Source organism: Phascolarctos cinereus, unplaced genomic scaffold (assembly GCF_003287225.1).
Source record: "Phascolarctos cinereus isolate Bilbo 61053 unplaced genomic scaffold, phaCin_HiC Scaffold_4;HRSCAF=312, whole genome shotgun sequence".
Lineage (NCBI taxonomy): Eukaryota > Metazoa > Chordata > Mammalia > Diprotodontia > Phascolarctidae > Phascolarctos > Phascolarctos cinereus.
Genome location: NW_027555847.1, coordinates 556,118,946 through 556,131,607, shown reverse-complemented (window position 1 = coordinate 556,131,607; position 12,662 = coordinate 556,118,946).

The following is a 12,662-nucleotide window of genomic DNA, read 5'->3' as shown; positions in this document are numbered from 1 at the left end:
AGAGTTCTCAAGTCTTCCAAAACTGCTTCTCTTTGAAAACATTGCTGTCCTCATACAAATTATTCCCCTGGCTCTGCTCATTTCACTCAGTAGCAGTTCCTACTCTCCAGTATTTTCTGAAATCAACTCTTTCGCCTACATTCACATATCACAATTCGTTCTGTTCCCTAATTGGTGGGCACCCCCTCAGTTTCCAGTTCTTTCCCTTTTTTTTTGTTCCTTTTAACCTCTGCTTTGGGATCACGAAGTTTATTTGGCCCGTGATTATTTCCTCCCTGTTGCTATCCTTCCTCCTAATTTGCCCCTTCCCCTTTCTTGCCTGCTTCCCCGTTCAGTCTGATGCATTTCTACACCAAATTATTTTTGAATGTAAACATGCGTATTCAAAGAGGTTCATTTTGGGGCAGCTAGGTGGCACAGTGGTTAGAACACCTGGCCCTGGAGTCAGGAGGACCTGAGTTCAAATCTTGCCTCAGGCACTTGACACTTACTAGCTGTATAACCCTGAGCAAGTCACTTCATCCCACTGCCCAGCCAAGAAAAAAAAAAAGGAAAAGAAAAGAAAAAGAAACAAAGATGATATAAAGGCAAAAGCAATCAAAGAGGTTCATTTGATACCTACTTCTCCCACCCTTTGCTCCATGTTTATGTGCTCTTCTTTTCATGGACCCCAATTATGAGCAATAGCAAGTTCCTTCTTCCCTTTGAGGCAGCTAGGTAGCTCAGTGGATGGAGACCACTGGGCCTCAAGTCCAGAAGACCAGAGTTCAATTCTGGCCTGAGACATTTACTAGTTGTGTGACCCTGGGGAAGTCATTTAACCCTGTTTGCCTCAGTTCCTCATCTGTAAAATGAGATAATCATAGGATTTGTTGTCAGGATGACAAGTACAAAATATTTAGCACAGTGCCTGGCACATGGTAAGTATTATATAAATGTTAGCTATTATTGTTGTTGTTGTTGTTATAATCTATTTCACCTTTTACCCTCCTTTCTTTTTTCCTTCTTCAGACCCTTAAAATAGAACCAATCTATCCCAGGACCTCTGTTTTTTCTTGTATAACTCCATCAGTAGTACCTTCTGAAGTCATTAAGGTTCTAAAGAAAAACTGTTCCTTTCACCCTATTAAAATGTTAGCACTGAATCATCATGTAATCCCTTCCAATGGCTCAAAAACATTGACCTTTCTAGGCTTCTCTAGAGTCCTGTGTTTGCATTTCAAAGTTTCTACTCAGCTCTACTCAATGAGTGCTTGAAAGTCTTCTAGTCCATTAAAAACCAACATCCCCGCCCCCAGCACTAAATTTAGCTTTGTAGAGAAAGATAGTCTTGCTGCTGTTCCTCCTCCTCCTGCTCCCTCCTCCTCCCCCCTCCCCCCTTTCTCCCTCCTCCTCCTCACCTTATATTCCAAGATCTCTCCTAACTAGAAGCTACAAGGCCTTAGTGTGAGCCTGACTGTGGTTCCTTGGTACTTAACTCTTTCTTTCTGGCTAGTCAAATTGTTTTTCTTTGACATGGAAGCTCTGGACTTGGTGCTGACATTCCTGACATTTTTCTTTGGGGAGTTTCTTTCAGAAGATGATTGGTAGATTCTTTCTTTTGTCACTTGCCCCTCTGGCTCTAACAGATCTGAGCAGTTTTCATTTGTGATTCTATGAAATACAGGGGCCAGGAATTTCTTTCAGCCAGGGTTTTCAAAGAGTTTGATTCTTTTTTCCCCCCACAATCACCCTACACAAATTTATTTTATTTATTTTTAGATGTTTATTTAAAAAATGTTTGATGATTTTTTTTTGATGATTCTTAAATTATTTCTCTTTGATCTTTTTTCCAGGTCACTTGTTTTTGATAGCAGATACTTTACATTTTCTTCTACTATGTCAGTCTTTTAATTTTGTTCTAAAGTTTCTTGCTCTCTCATGGAGTCATTGATTTCTACTTAGTCTATTCTAATTTGGGGGGGTACATTACTTGGGTAAGTTTTACCATTTTTTGTTCTAAACCATTTATTCTTCTGTCAATGCTTTCCTTAAGAGCTATTATTTTATTTTTAGTCTCTTGCTTTATTTTTTCTAGATATTCATGTAGTCCTAGTAGAAAATCCATTTTTTCCTTTGAGTCTCTGCCTATGGTTATTATGGAGTTACTTGTATGTTATGGAGTGTTTTACTTAAAATTGTCTTTATTTTCTTGTATTTACTCATTTCTCCAGCCTTCTGAATTGATCCTGAATTGTAGGCTTTGTGCCTAGCCAGACTCCACATCCTACTGTGTTATTGGGTGGGGTAGGCAGCTTTCCTTTGTCTCAACTTACTATACCTGGGTTCCTGTGCTGACCTCAACTTTGTAGAGTTAGATCCCCCTGGATTTTTGAGGCTCGGAGTTCTGAATCTTCAGGGACCTCTCTGACATCTCAGGACAGAGGAATAGGGCCCTTTGAGTCCCTGGATGACTTTCTGACTACCCTGGTACTTTCCTAGGGAATCCATCTACAAATCTTGTAGGCTTGTATCTCTGGGTCCTTTATAGTCATGCTGGGAGGCTACTGAATTGTTTTCCTGCACTGGCCCTGTCTTTGTTGTCAGGCCCTCCTTCATATTGCAAATGGACTAGTAGTTCTAATTGGATTTCTTGATCATTATTTAGTTTGAGTGATTTTGTTTTGGGGTTTTGGGTTCTTTGTATCTTTGCCAGTGTGTGGGAGATACACTGTGTGCTTTCATCCAGACATCCATATGTCTTGGACAGAAGCCCACTACTGATATTTAAACCCAGGCCCCCTCACTCTGCCTGTGTTCTTTCTGCTATACCACATTAGAAGCATAATAAAATGCAAAATAAAATGGTCATTACAAAATAAACAATTGCATTCTCTTTCTGTGTGTGTGTCTCTCTCTGTCTCTGTCTCTCCCCCCCTTCCCTTGCCCCTCTCTCTTCCTATGTCTTTCCTCCTGCCCTTTCCATTTTTGTTCTTTTCCCTTTAGAGGTGGAGTAGGCTTGTACAAGAAATGCTAAACTTGAAGTCAGCCCTACCACTTATCAGCTTTGCGACTTTGGACAAGTCTCTTAACCTCTCAATTCCCCCAGGTAGCTCTGTAAAAATATAAGTTTCAGAGAAGTTGGCCATTTGTTTTAGTGGAAGCCTTTTCCATAATGGAAAATTCCCACATCTATGAAACCGTTGGCAAATTTAAATGAAAAAGGGGAAGAGGGGAAGAAAGGAACGAAAGAAAACATTTCATTAGATTTCCTTTGGGTTTAAAGCCCATGCCGTCTCATAAGGATACACTGAATATTGGGACCCTCTCTGTGTTTCCTGTATGCAAGCTACCCAAACTATCAGTAGCTCTAGTTTTCATATCTCCAATAGGTGTCACTGCAGGATAGCAAATAGTGGCAAGAGTGGGATTTAGTGCTGCAATTAAATTAAAGAGATGTTAGATGTTAGCAGGGTTTTGAGATTTTTTCATTTGATTGAACAATACTCAAAACTTCAGATGGCAAGTAGAACAGTGAGCCTATTTAGTCCGTGTCCCTTTGTGCTGAATTAACACCTGTCTGCCATAATATCCTCACAATCCAAATACTTGTCTAATACTCTTTAGAATGATTTCAATAATATTTATTCCCCTCCATTACATGTAAAAACTGTTTTTAATATTGGTTATTTTTTTGTTTTGAATTCGAAATTCTATCCCTCCCTTCCTCCCCTACTCCCTCCCTGAGGCAGTAAGTAATCTGATATAGGTTATACATGTAAAACATTTCCATATTTGTCATTTTGTGGAAGAAAACTCAAAGGAAGAAAGGAAGGAAGGAAGAAAGGGAGTGAGGGAGGAAAAGAAAAAAGAAAGAAAGGGGGAAGGAGGAGAGAAAGAGAGAGAGAGAGAGAGAGAGAGAGAGAGAGAGAGAGAGAGAGAGAGAGAGAGAGAGTATGCCTTCAGTTGGTCTGTATCCATATGCTGTCAATTCTTTCTCTGGAGTGGATGGCATTTTTCATCACGAGTCCTTTGGGATTGTCTAGGATTATTGTATTGCTGAGAAGAACTAAGTCATTCACAGTAGTTCATCACACAATATTGTTGTTACTGTGTACAATGTTCTCCTGGTCTTAGAGCGATTTTTAATAATGCAATGCTGTTCTGCTTCTTGTGCAGGCAGACCTCAAAGTACTTTGTTAATACTTCATAGCCAGAGAGGCCTCAGGCACAGAAGGGGCTAGCCTTACCTACACGCTTTATAATTAGCTTATCATATCACATCCTCCCCTATTCACTGCCCTACAAGGCTGGGGCCACTTTAGGCAACCAACTCTTAGCAGCACATGCTTGAAGGTGATGGACCAGTGACATCTTATGCCATTTGTACTTCTTCCTTCTTTTGGAATTAGGCAAGAAATTACAAAATATTACCAAGAAATACAGCCGCAACGCCACCTTCAGAATCAAGTCATTATTTATCAGCCTTGCCAAATACTTGGTAAGAAAAGGTGGTACCTTTTTTTAAAAAAAAATTGAAATATAACAGTGATTAGCACAGTATAAAAATAACCAGTATCTTTTAAGCTGCTATTGCTGGTGGTGGTGATGGAGGCAGTTTGCATAGTACAAGTCAGTGGTTCCCTTCATTGTGGTATAGTGGATAGAGTGATGGAAGCCCAAAGAACTGGGTTTGAGTCCTGTCTCTTGATATTTAATAGCTAGATGACCACTGGCAAGTCACTTTCTCTGAACCTTGGTTCCCCCTCTCTAAAATGTGGCTAATAAATAACTCTGGTACTCCCCATTGTAAGGTCCCTGTGGGGAACACTGGGCTTTGAATCAGGAAGGGTCATCTTTATGAGTTCAAATCTGGCCTCAGACACTTACTAGCTGTGTAACCTTGGGCAAGTCACTTAACCTTGTTTGCCTCAGTTTCCTTATCTGTAAAATGACCTGGAGAAAGAAATGGAAAACCAGTACAGTATTTTTGCCAAGAAAACCCCAAGTGGGGTCAGGAAGAGTCAGACATAACTGAACAATCACAAGTGATGGTAGCACAGAAACATTATTATAGCACCTAGGAGAGCATGTTACACAAAACAGATATTTAATAAACGTTTGTTGAAGTTTGCCTACTGGATAGTTGATGTGAAAGATGCCAAATAGAAAGAAAATCTGGATTTTCTCAATTCCAATAATTCCTACTCGCATGTAACTTTCTGATCACTACTATGGCCACATTTTTACTTATAACAATTCCCTTCCAAGATCTTGAACTCTGAAATTTTCCTTCTTGCCCTGTCCTTTAACCTTTGTCATGCTTTCACACCTACCAAACTTGTTCTTTGCCCTCATTGCTCTCTCTGGTCACTCAGTCACAACCCACTCTTCTGGTCCAATACTTTCTTCCTCTTAGTTTTACTTACATATTAATGTTTGTTGACATCTTTGATAACAACAACTATGTCAAATGATTGGCTACAGTTCCTCTGCATCTCTAATCATAAAGCTGTGGTTAGATTCATCAGTAGGAAAAGAGACTATAGAATTCTTGGTAAGCAACAACCTCATTTTCTCAGGGGTAACATCACATTTCAGCTCTACACAAGAGCTCCAGTACAATTTCCATTCCAACACAAGCATTTAGTAAACACTCAATGCAGGGAAGGCACTGTGATTAGTAATGGTGAGTAATTAGTAACTAGTAAGACAAAATAAAAGGCAGTCTCTGCCCTCAAGGGACTCACATTCTAACAAAGTGTAGAAAGATAAATATATACTTGATAATTTGAGGAGAAAGAGAACTAATAAACAAGAGGATCAGGGGGAGAAAATCCCATAATAAATGACAGTTGAGCTGAGCTTTGAAGGAAGCTAAGGTTCCTAAGAGGCTAAGGTGAGGAGGGAGGACACTGGGAACAGCCTATGCAGAAATTGGGGTGCTAAGTTCAAGAAACAATAAGCAGGCTAGTTTGAGGGGAACAGAGGGGGAATGAAGGAGTGTGAAGTGGAATAAGCATGGGAAGATTGACAGAAGTTAGATTCTGAAGGTATTTAGAATTTAAGATGAGGCATTTATCCTGGAAGTAAGTGTGAGGTATGAAAAGATCCTGGGCAGGAGAATGATTTGGTTAGACTTTCGAATTAAGAATTATTACTCTTGCAATTGGATGGTGGATGGGAGGAAGGGGAGAAACTGAAAGCTGAGTGTTCAGTTAAAAGGCTGTTGTGATAGTTCAGTTTAAGAGATGATGAAAGGATGAATGGAGCAGGTACCAGAGATGTTGTGGAGGCAGGAGTAATAAGCTGACCATTGAATGTGTGGAGTAATGGTGCATAACGAGTTGAGCTCGACTCCTAGGTTGTGAACATGGATGATTAGAAGAAAGGTGGTGTCCTTATCGATAACAGTGGAAATGAAGAAGTTAGGAAGAGGCAACATTTTGAAGAGGAAAGATAAGTTCCGTTCTGGACATATTGAGTGTGAGATGCTTATGGGAAATTTATTTGCAAATGTTCTCTAGTTTGTTGGTAATGCAGGACTGAATCTCAGAAAAGAAATAAGAACCAGAAAATGTGTGTGTGTGTGTGTGTGTGTGTGTGTGTGTGTGTGTGTGTGTATACACATACATACATACATAGAAGATATAGATATTGATTCAATTTGATCAATTAAATTCATGGGAGCTGATGAGATAAGAGAGAAAAAGAGTATACACAAAGAAAAGTGTGTGTGTGTGTGTGTGTGTGTGTGTGTATGTGAGAGAGAGAGAGAGAGAGAAGAGAGAGAGAGAGAGAGAGAGAGAGAGAGAGAGAGAGAGAGAGAGAGAGAGAGAGAGAGAGAGAGAGAGATGGGTGATGATCCTGCAAAGGAGACAGAGAAGTAGCCAGACAAGTAAGAGAGCTGGAGGTGAGGTTGAGACCAGCATTGAGCTCCTCTCTACAAACTTCTCCTAATATAACTAGAAGATGAGGCAGATTTCTCCTGATGGAGAAATCCAGAAAAAAAGCCAAAGTGAGTCCTTTGTGAAGCCTAGCTCAGCATAGGAAGATAGACAAGGAGGTCTGTAGACAATGGAGACTGGCACTAGGAGGACAGTGCACCTGTAGTATTTCAGTGCCCAAGGAAAGGCTATGCATCAGGGCAAACAGAGGTCTCAGACTTATCCTGGGGCACCCTGAGACCCACACTGGGACCCTGCAATGGGGACAGGTGTCAACTGGCATCTTTGTCACTTACTACCCAGTCCCAGGTCACAGATCCATGATGGAGTGAAAAGGGACCTCTCACAGCAATGGCACTCCCAGGTAGGAAGGCCTTGGGCAGTGTACAAAATAAGAAGGAAGCTAGCAGCAGCAACAGTTGGTAGTGTGCTTCAGAGCTCAAGTGCATAGCACTGTTTCACTTTCATTGTCTAGGCCATCCTACAGAGGAAAAACCAAAGTAGAAATTCCAGATGAAAGATGAACCTACAATTTTGTTTCTCTGAGCTAACAGCCGATAGAGGAGTCCAATGGCAGTGTATTCTTGCTCAGACCCAAACCTTGCTTAGGAACTTGCAGAATTCAGACCAGGGGGGAAGCAATCAGACCATTTGGGGAACATTGAAAGCCTCCAAGTCCCTGAGATCCTGGAATAGTACACACTCAATGCCTCCAGAAAACAGCAATAAGACCAGCCCAGACCTCCCTTCTAGAAGTATGGCAGATTCCAGCCCTAACATCAAATATGAAATTAGGAAGTAGGATGGAAGAATGATTCCCAAAAAAGAACCCACCATAATAAGCTATTATGGTTGCAAGAATGCTTAAAACACAAACACCAAAAAGAGTGACTCCAAAACATCTACACCCATTGCCTCAGAGAAAAATACAGTTTGGGCACAAACTCAACTAGAATTCCTAGAAGATATAATTAAAATGTATTTATAAATGGAATGAGAGCATTTGAGGGGAAAATGGAAAAGAAATTAGAACTATGAAAGAAAGAATTGGAAAGGGAATTAACAGCTTGGCACCAGAGGTATAAATTCTTGCCAAGCAACAGACTTCCTGAAAGCACAAATGGACCAAATAGAAGCTAATGACACCTTGAAGCAACAAGAAATATTAAAACAAAGTCAAAAGGCTGAAAAAATGGAAGAAATATAAGCTATCTCACAGCAAAAACAACTGGAAAACAGACTGGGAAAAAAATTAGGACTCTTTGGACTATTTGAATGTCATGACAGAAAGAAAAACAAACAAACAAAAAAACCCTACACACTCTATTTCAAGAAATCTTAAAGGAAAACTGCACAGATCTCTTAGAACCAGAGGACAAAGTAGAAATAGAAAGAATCCACTGGTTATCACCTGAAAGAAGTGCCCAGATGAAAACTCCTAGAAACATCACAGTCAAAATTCAGAGCTTCCAGGTCAAAGCAAAAATACTACAAGCAACCAGAAGGAAAGAATTCAAGTACTGAGGAGCCACAGTCAAAATCACACATGACTTAGCAGCCAACACTATAAAAGACTAAAGAACTTGGAATATGATATTCTAGTAGGCAATGTATATGGGCTTACAGCCAAAAATAACTTGCCCAGAAAAAGTAAGTATAATGCCACAGGGGAGGAAATGGATCTTTAGGGAAATAAAGGACTTCCAAACACTCTTGATGAAAGGATTAGAGCTGCATAAAAACTTTGACGTACAAATATAAGAAGAGTGAAGAGAAACATAAAAAGGTAAATATTAATCAACCCAGATAAAGGATTAAACAATGAAAAACTGCTTGCATTCAAATGTGGGGAGATGGTACATGTGTCTTTCTGATCCTTATTCTCTTCAAGGTTCAAAGAAGAGTCCAATTAGACAAAGCCTGGTAATGGTTCTGAAAGTTTTGATCTTAAGAAAAGAATAGAAAGAGAAGAAAAGAGAAGAGAAGAGTACACTGAGGGTGGGGAGAAGGAAGATTAGGGGAAATAATCCACGTAGTGAAGGTGCGCAAGCGACATATATGCAAACAAAGGTGCAGGGGAGTAGATGATACTTGAATCTTACTCTCATCTGAAATTGCCAAAGGAGGCAAGGAATACACACACACACACACACACACACACACACTCACAGAGAGGGAGAGAGAGAGAGAGAGAGAGAGAGAGAGAGAGAGAGAGAGATGGGTACAGAAATACATTTGACTCAAAAGTGAAATAGGATGGAAAGGGGAGAAGGGGTGAAAGGAATTAAAGGGAGGAAAATGAAGAGAGGGATTAGTGCTAAGCAAAACAAATCCTAAGGATAGCTAACATTTATATAGTGCTTACTATGTGCCAACCACTGTGTTAAGCGCTTTATAATGATCACCTCAGGGGCAGCTAGGTGGCTCAGTGAATTACAGCACGGCCCTGAAGTCAGGAGGACCTGAGTTCAAATCCGGCCTCAGACCAAACACTTGGCACTTACTAGCTGTGCGACCCTGGGCAAGTCACTTAACCCCATATAGCCTAAAATATATATATATATATATATATATATATAGTAATAATCACCTTATTTGATATTCACAACAACCCTAGGAGATAGGTGCTATTATTATCCCCATTTTTCAGATGAGGAAACTGAGGCAAACAGAAGTTGAAATTAAGTGACTTGTCTAGGATCACACAGCTAATATGTGTCTGAGGCCAAATTTGAACTCAAGTCTTCCTCATTCCAAGCCCAGTGATCTATACACTCTGCCGCCTATATTGCTCTTAGGTTGGCTTCTTTTTTTCCCTGTTCTCTTAGACAAGGCCCGAAAACTGTTGCCTTAGGATAAGCACAAAATCTCCCCTGTCTTATTCTCACAGAACCTTGGCTATTAATGCAGCTTGTCCCCTCCTTTGATGGAGATTCTCAGCTTCAGGTATGAGGCTCTTTACAGAGAAGAGCAAGGTTGTCTCAATTAGTTAGTATCCTTAAATTTAATTATGAGACAACTACAGTGGATAGAATACTAGGCCTTTGGTCAGGAAGAATAAAACCAAATTTAATGTAATTTATCTAAACCTTGCTCTGGAGGTAAAGGTTCAGTGTCTGAGGCTCTCCTCCTGGACAGGGTCCTAGAAATGAGAGTCTGGTGTCTGAAGCTCTGGCTCTGAGTAGGTTCTGGTCATATTAGTGGCAGCTCTGCTCTAGTCCTGTCTCAGTGATAAGGGGGAGGAGGAGGAGGAGGAGGAGGAGGCCCTCAACCCAGTTCTAAGATCCATATGAGTTCCAGAACTCTCACAGATGGCTTTGCTAGATAATGCTAATTCTTTGTATAGAGTTTTTTTTTCTTTATGCCGTACATTCAGTTTCCAGTTTCATTATTTTAAGCATTTTTCAAATCAAATTCTTAATAGTGTGGGCTCTGGTCTGCCTCTGAACAGCAATATCCCCAAGCTGCCTTTCTTTGTGGTATGTGAGGTCTTCAGAAAGAGCGCCCAATATAACAGCTCAACTGAAAGTGATGAGGATAATAAACCGTGTTAAAGGCAAACCGAAAGACCATTTTTCCCATTTCTGGTGAGTTTCATTTCGTTGTTCCCAATCCACACAGAGTTCATCTCTTTACGCGTCGCTGCTTTTCTCCCTTTGTCTCTACCCCAGACCTTTCAGCTTTCACCTCTACTTTCCCTCTCCTCTTTTTCTTCCCCACTGTTAACACTAAGGAGGAATATCAGTTCCTAGGGAACATATAAAAGGTACTTAATAAACATTCTCTGAATGAGTTAACTTACAGTATGGTCCCCCTTGGCAGAAAGGTGATGCGGTGAATAGCGTTCCAAGCCTGAAGTTGGGAAACCTTCATGTCAAATCTGGCCTCAGACACTCGCTGGGCAAATCATTTAACCGCTTTTTGCCTCATTTTCCTCATCTGTAAAATGGGGATAATAATAGCATTTACCTTCTAGGATTATCGTGAGGATCAAGTGAGCAAATAATGGGAAAGTGCCTGGCACAGTGTTATATGAATGTAACTACGAGTATTTCATAATTCCAAATCCTTGATCAGAATCCTTGTTTCAATCCATTCTTATGATCTGGGGACCAAAAGGATATTTTCACAAAAGAGCCGGACAAGATAAGGATATTCAAAGCCCTAGACCTTTATCATGGCAAATGTTAGCTGTCACGATGGACAGCTTATAGCCTAAGTTGAAATACCCCAAGGCAAGGACATAGGGGATAGGAGCAATTAGAAAAGACTTTAGGGCAAAAGATGCGATTAGATCTGGAATTAGGCTTCAGATGTGATGGTCTTTAGGCCACAACAAGAAGAGAAGGATTCAGAGATGGTCTTGCAAGGAGCCAGGTCCTTCAGGTCACCACAAGAGTGACTTGACATACTCACTTTCTACCAAACTCTCAGTGGGATGCTTGGGTCCTTTGCACCGCTTTCCCAGGGCAACTGGATGAGATCAGAAGCAGCATTGTACTGTGGGAGAAGGAGTGATATAGACAATGGGAGGGGAGAGGGACAAGTGGACAGAGTAGAGACAGTAAGTGAGTACTATTAGTCTCAGGGAAGCCCAATAAGCCAGAGACTTTTTTTGAATGAGTACAATGCTGGATGAAATAAGGAGTCAGACAGAAGCTTATCCAGTTCACCTTGAACTTTATTTTTAATATTGTATTTTAGAAGATGGGCTCCTAGGAAAGTATCCGTATAACGGTGGATGGAAATTCCTCTGCCATTTATTTCCTGCATAACTAGGGATAATTAGATAATTAACCATGTAAAGAAAGAATGTTTTAAGTGGCTAGAAGAGGAGGTGGGGAAAAATAAAATGTTCAGCATAGGAAACTTTGGTATCCCAGAATCCCAGAATGTCGGAATTGGAAGGGACTTCTGAGGTCATATAGTTTAACCTATATTCAAAAAGGAATACCCACTAAAACATACCCTATAGATGGTTTTCCAACCTCTCATAAAGGGGAACCCACCATCTATTGAGACAGTTCGTTCCACTTTTGCCCTGTTCTAAGTGACGCAATAGATAGAATGCCAGGCCTGGAGTCAGGAAGGTCCATCGTCCTGAGTTCAAATGTGACCCCAGACACTTCCTAGCTGTGTGACCCTGGACAAGTTACTTAACTCCATTTACCTCAGTTTCTTCATCTGTAAAATAAGCTACAGAAGGAAATGGCAAACCACTCTAGCATTTTTGGCAAGAAAACCCCAAATGGAGTCATGAAGAGTCAGACATGACTTAAAAAACAACTAAACAATAACAACAAATTGTTGGGGATTTTTCCCCCTGACACAAGCCCTAGATTTGCCTCTTTTGAATTTTTACCCATTGTTCCTAATTGTACTCTCAGGGGCCAAACAGAACAAGTTTAATCCTTATTCTAAATACTAGCTTGTTAAGTACTTAAAGACAGTCGTTATCAGTTGCATGCTGGGAAAAATGTTTGATGACTGAAACTCGAAAAGTATAACACACTTTAAGTTTAGTTTATCTTACTAATATTTTCTCCATCACTTTTTAGAGTTTATACAATCACATACACACGCACACACGCATCAAGCCTTGTTTTGTAGTATGCCAATGTCCAAGGCATTTCAAACGTTCACACTGAAAATTTAATAATCATCTTTCATGAGATACACACCCTTCTCTTTTCCACACTGACCGTCCTTTTTCCTTCGACTGATTCTAGCATGGCC